General features: G+C 44.2%; 1 protein-coding gene across 1 annotated transcript in view; it reads right to left on the bottom strand.

The window, feature by feature from the left end:
- The window catches only part of hdlbpa (high density lipoprotein binding protein a), a 34,312-nt gene extending 30,607 nt beyond the window's left edge, over positions 1–3,705 (bottom strand). Inside the window, exons 1-2 of the mRNA XM_063200912.1 lie at positions 3,610–3,705; positions 1,764–1,834 (exon numbers count right to left, since the gene is read on the bottom strand). The gene's annotated coding sequence lies outside the window, so the exon portion shown is untranslated. The remainder of the gene's footprint in view (positions 1–1,763; positions 1,835–3,609) is intronic.
- Between the last annotated feature and the right edge of the window lie 2,564 nt (positions 3,706–6,269).

A 6,269-nucleotide genomic window follows, 5' to 3' on the forward strand; every position in this document is an offset into this window, starting at 1 on the left:
ACTTTGTGTACTTTGGTAATATTAGTAAATGCTAGTTTATTACTTAGTAAATATTCATGACAAGATCAAATTTCCCAACAGTAAAGTTGCAATACCTAATCCTACTCTGGCCACGATCCTACAGTGCACCTTTAAGTGTCAAATCACCATAACCTTGTCATTTCCTCAGCTATAGAAAATCATGGGCTTATGCCACTAAATCATCATCAAAATAATAGCAAAGGGAAACTATGTATACATCCCATGTGCGGAGTGCGGACACACCAAAAGCGCAGTATCAACAAATGACAGGCAGCACTTGAGCCATAAACAGGATCTCTGAAAAGTTAATGACACCCCTGCTTCATCATGATTGTAGTCCTTCCTCTTAACGGCTGTGTGTTTGTGTTTGTGTGTGTGTGTGTGTGTGTGTGTGTGTGTGTGTGTGTGTGTGTGTGTGTGATGATCACCCTGCCTTATCACGATTGTAGTCTTGGCCTCGAACGACAGGGCAACAGTGCTCAGCACGTGACATTCACATTGGCTAAGTTATGTACACATGCATGTGTGAGAAAGGGTTTTTTCATGTGCATGTACACGTATGTAGGTGTGAGTGCTCATACGCATGAGAAGCAGCAGCATGTGTTGGCTTAGAAGTGTGTGTATGCATGCGTTGTGGCATGTGTGGGTGTGGGTGTGTGTGTGCGTATGAGTATGTAATGGTGTGTGTTGGCAGTGTCAGCAGAGAGATCCAGTGTCGGTGACTAAAGGGCTAGCCTTCATTATTAGCGTTAGCAAGCCTGTTCTAGTGTTCTCAGCTCTCACGAAAGCATGCACACATGCACGCACGCACACATGCAACCGCGCGCATGCACAAACACACAGTAACGGGCTAGTCTGTATTAATTTGCCGGTTCTCTGCGCGCGCACACACACACTAAGGGGCTAGCCTATACCGTTTCTCAACCCCCTCACTGGGGCCTCTTCCTCTCCTGCTCTCCTACTGCCTCCAGAGTGCACACATACACAGTTTCCAGACTACACACCTCACACATACACACTCAACCACTCTGGAAGGGCCTCTGAACCAGATGGGGCACTCAACAGGCTTTTTCATAAAATGATGTCGAGGAGGGTTCAGGGGTGTGTGTGTGTACATGTGTGTGTGTGCACAAGCGTGTGTGACACTTGTAGGATGGGGGTTGGCAGTGCTGCTTTCTAGACAAAATGGCCAAGTCCATGTGCTGCTTTTCAATGCAGCAGAAGAAAAAATGGGCACATTACTCAGTCACATGCAAGAAAAGCAACAGATTTTTTGCATTTTTAATGACTTGCTACTGTAATCGCTAGAGCTCCCTTTTCAGGGGATAGCCACAAACACATTCGAGACAACATTGCATCTGCCCCAGAGCCTGGAGACACACACACGCACGCACGCACGCACGCACGCACGCACGCACGCACGCACGCACGCACGCACGCACGCACGCACGCACGCACGCACGCACGCACGCACGCACGCACGCACGCACGCACGCACGCACGCACACACACACACACACACACACACACACACACACACACACACACACACACACACACACACACACACACACACACACACACACACACACACACACACACAGGGTGTGGCTATGGGATATCTGACTCCTCACAGCCTTGCAACTTTCAAACAGGACAGAGACAGAGAGAGTGGTTGTGGACACGCGCACACACATACACACACATGCATGCATGCATAGCTATGTAGTGCCGTTCCTTACCAGCTAAATGGTCAGTTACCAGATAATCCGTCCTGTAAAGCCGCCGGTCGTGTCAGCCTGCCAGCTTTTGCCTAAAGAGAGAAGAGCAACACACACGCACATTTAGCACCAGGAACAGCCTGCCAGCTTTTGCCTAAAGAGCAGCAAACACACACACTCACTAACAGACACGTCATTGTGTTTCTTTTGGGCAGAGCCCAACTCTTCCAAAACCTGCATTGTCCATCCTTCCATATCAAGATAACTAAGGTAGTAAGCATCACAGCAATTTGCAGTTAGAAAGTTACACCTAATAAAGAGCAGACCACACATCCATTGGCCTGCTTAGCTGCAGTTCATCTACCGGGACTGGTACATGTCAACAGCCTTAACGCAATCCACATCATGAAACACTTCACATGCAATCATGACTATTATGATTTCATCCCTGTTGTCACACTAGCGGCAAAAATGAGAAAATCACAACAGTCTGAGTGATTACTTGTCCAACTTCATAGCACATTAAATGTCAGTCAGTACTTTTGAGGGAGGGTCCCACATTCTTGCAGGAAGAGGTCTGGAATATCAGTGACACTGTGACAGGCAGCACAGCAACCAGTAAAGCTTTGCTCATTATGTAATCCTGAAGTGTAGGCATACGATCCATAAAGCATCCAATTTCTAATGCCTCAAAGCTACTTCTTTTTCACTAAGGACACAATATTTTCGATTTTCTCAAGGACCCACATTTGAAGGAACAAGTTCCTTTTTATACACAGCAACAAATTTGTCTTCTCAAATCTCACAATGTCAGGGAACCCATTTCAAAAACGCCTTTCTTTATAAATGGGCGGTTTCAACCAGTGTAGATAAAGTAATGCGCAGCTGAGAGTTAGCCATTTAGCTATATGGCTATTGGCTAGGTGGAGAATGAGTGGCCTATCGCCACCTCCACCTTCTAACGTGGCTGTCTGAACTATGTGAACGATTGTGGGGATGAATAGGACCGTCAATGACATATGTCGCTGTTTAAATAGCTGACAAAAACAGTACTTGGTGTCGAAATGGATATGGTTTGTTTCACAATCTGCACCCGGTCAAATTGTTGATTGAACGCCGACACTGAACTCCTGCAACTGGAACCGTGCTACGTCAACTATTTGGTAGAAGGGTTAGCAAAGTTTGCTAACCAGCTAAGAGGCTAGGGACAAGATGTGACGATGGCCATTTCGCAATAGGCAATCGACACAAACGTGGCAAAAGTGTCTCCTTAGGTTAAGTCACTTGCGTACCAAAGCATTACCAAAGCACAACAAGTGGTGTTGTTTGGCGACGGCAACAGCACTTTTAATAGTCCAGCTATCTGTGGCTACTCGGCTAATAAACTAATATAAACTTTAGGTTGCGCGTGCGCTGTGATGACACGTAGCCGCTGTTAGCTGGCTAGTTAGATAGCTAGCAACATACTCAGATTGACTCCATTTCTAAACTTCTGCTAGCTAGATTAGCTACACACACTGACAGAAAGAAATGGTCTGTCAAATAAACCCACAGTCGTCATGTCAATTTGTTACCAGTTTCAGAGGCCATGTAGTGACAACCGTGTCGTGTTTTCTCTGTGGTAATGTTCCCAACTGTCTTGCTTAAAAGTCCACGTAGGCATTAAGACAGGGCGAAACAGTCCACCGTGAGGCGATTAACATGGAGTCAGACCAGAGTCATTCCATGGAGAAAGTGTGTAACACTACTTGGTTGTCCTCCAAACAGAACACAGTGTTCTACTGTCGATGTGAGGCTACCTTCATCTTCCCCAATAAAATATTAATGGTTAGATTGCGAAACATTCATAGTAAGGTTAGCTACTTACTTGTGTTTGTATTCCCGTCTGCCCGATGAGGTGCAGAAGCAGCAATGGAACTCCACTGGCGAAAGGGTGGAACAGGAGTCTGTCGGCTATATACCAGCACCACCCTCCAATCGCGTCCAGTCACGTCAGGCTACGATCACTAACATAATGTTCCACCAACTCGTCTACTAGTAACTCAAGCGCAAAACTTGGGCAACACGCTAAAACGCAGTTTAGGTAAAGTAGCCTATTCTGTGATCACCTGTTTCAAAATCAGATTAGATTAGCAGATCAGATCAAAGCTTTTAGAAAAACGTAGGCGATTCTTTGCCGATGCCTTTGGACGAATAAATTTCAGTCCACTAGGCCTACAGCTGTTTTTGCTTTTTGTTCAAAACAAATGATCACTTTCCTCAAGCACGCAGACCCCCCCCATTTGAAATGACTTCAACTGGGCCCCGTTGAAACATTATGTGACTGTTGCAGTTTTACATTCTCACCATTTGATAGGCCTCTGCTTTCTAAAATTGGATCAGAAAGATTTGCAGACCATGGCTGATTGTTATTGCTGATGTGTTGCAGTTGAACATGGGGCGGGTAGTGCATCCTTTTCAACATTGCTGGCTGGGTTATTGTCTTCTGTAGGTTGAGCCAAATAAAGGCTTATAGTAACATAGCCTTAATAAAGGCAAGGCTTGTAAAATATGGCCTATGTATCAAAGATAGGCTAATTTTGTGCATGACAAGGTTGACACATATTCAGAACCTGGACAAGCCACCTCAATCCAATCAGTCTTATTCTTTGATTAAATCCCATAGGCCTATGTAAAGGAAAAAAAACAATTAGTTTGGTAGAGCTTCCCAAATAGAAGGCTTGAACTGAACCAATGGATTCCCATGAACACTGAGATGTCACAGTGACCTTCAGTTTGCTAATCTCTTCAGCCCCAGAGTAGGCTACTGGCATTGACATACAGGTTATATTTCATCATAGAGGTGACCAAAGAGCAAGGGTTTTGCAGCAGCACATTTAAGTAGCCTATGCATGTGTAGGCTAGTCCTACTTATGCACAGGTGGGGTGTTCAGGACAGGCAGCCATTCACCTTTTAATGATTCATTTAAGCATCGCAACATGAAGGTAATAGTTTGATTTGATTATCCTACCTTGTGTCCCCTTAACCCAGTAAGGCACGGTCCATGTTATAAATGAGCTGTTACCAAAATGCATGGCAATGACCAAGTCGTAATGTTTGTTTGTATTTTATGTTTGTTTGAGGGTTTTTTTTCTTAGCCAACAGGACAGTTAGAGGTTGACAGGAAGCAAGTAGAGAGGCTCGGCAAATGACCTGGGCCGGACTCGAACCTGGGACGCTGAGCAGACCAGTGTGCCCAGACGAATGAGCCACAGCTGGGCCAAGTCGTAATGTATTAGGCTACTAAAGGCCGCGAGTACTGTCATAGTGGTGTAGTAGCCTGTTTGTAAAGTTTTTTACAGCATTCCACTGGTGCAACGGGCTTGCATTAAGGGGCTCATCAAAGCACTTATGTTCCTCATTATGCAGACCAGCATTTGAAGAGTTTTGTTAAGAAACGACTTAAGCACCATTTTTTGACTTTTGCATTTTATTATTGGAAATGACTGTTCAGACAACCCAACATCTATGTGTGAATTCTTGCCATTGAAGTAGGCCTATTTTGAAAACATAGTTTTTAAACCAATATAAAATGCATTCTGCAATGCAATGGCCAATACAAAAACGTAAATTTCCCGAAATGTTCCAAATTTGATATGTTGATATACATTTTGCAACGAAACACTTCCTTTGATAGGTGGTGTTGTGTGCTTGCCCATATGCCTCTGCTGCATTTCATTTACACTCCTGAAAAGCAACAGTGGTGTATGGCTCATAGCCTGATTATCATCGACTTTCAAATCTCTTCGAGACTTGGTCTGACCAAGAGCATAACAATTAACATTTCCCAAACAGCATGGTTGACCCGCCTCCCTAGGTTTGCTACTGGTTGACTGGTGTCCGACAAAGAGCGTGGAGTTCCCTATTTTGGATCAGAAACAATATTTACATTGCCCTTGGCCTGACTAGAAGCAATGCTGAAGGTGTCGCGTCACTTGGAGGGTGTGGCCTGGCTAGGCTTTTCAGACACTTCAGACACTAGTTAGTTGTGAGGTCGTGGGTTTGAGACGGGTCTTGACTAAGCAGGATGACTTCGGATAGGTATGTACGTATATGTAGGCTATGTGTGCTGTTTCTCATAACATAGAGCTTCACTGAAGGATATGACGCATGAAAGCATGAAAGAAGAAAATGAAAATCAAAAGTAAGAAGTCAGAGTTTCTGTATCATAACAGATATGAAACACAGGTGCTAATACAGTAGTAATTTAGATATGTAAAACATGCCCCACAAGTTAGCACAGTGAAACCGATAATGGAAATAGCACTCAGCAAAGTACAGTTTAGAAATATGCCATTGTTGACTGACTCTCAAGAAATTGAAGTCAAGAATTTAATTTTGTTTCAAATTAAGGCTAAAAAAAAGTAATATAAAGAGAGTTCATCTTTCTTTTCAATTCACACAGAGAAGTCCTGACAAGTCTCTGCCTCCTCCTCTCCTCTGCTTCAAGACATCAGGTCACATCATCTTTCACACACACACACACA

This window comes from Engraulis encrasicolus, chromosome 6, assembly GCF_034702125.1.
Source record: "Engraulis encrasicolus isolate BLACKSEA-1 chromosome 6, IST_EnEncr_1.0, whole genome shotgun sequence".
Lineage (NCBI taxonomy): Eukaryota > Metazoa > Chordata > Actinopteri > Clupeiformes > Engraulidae > Engraulis > Engraulis encrasicolus.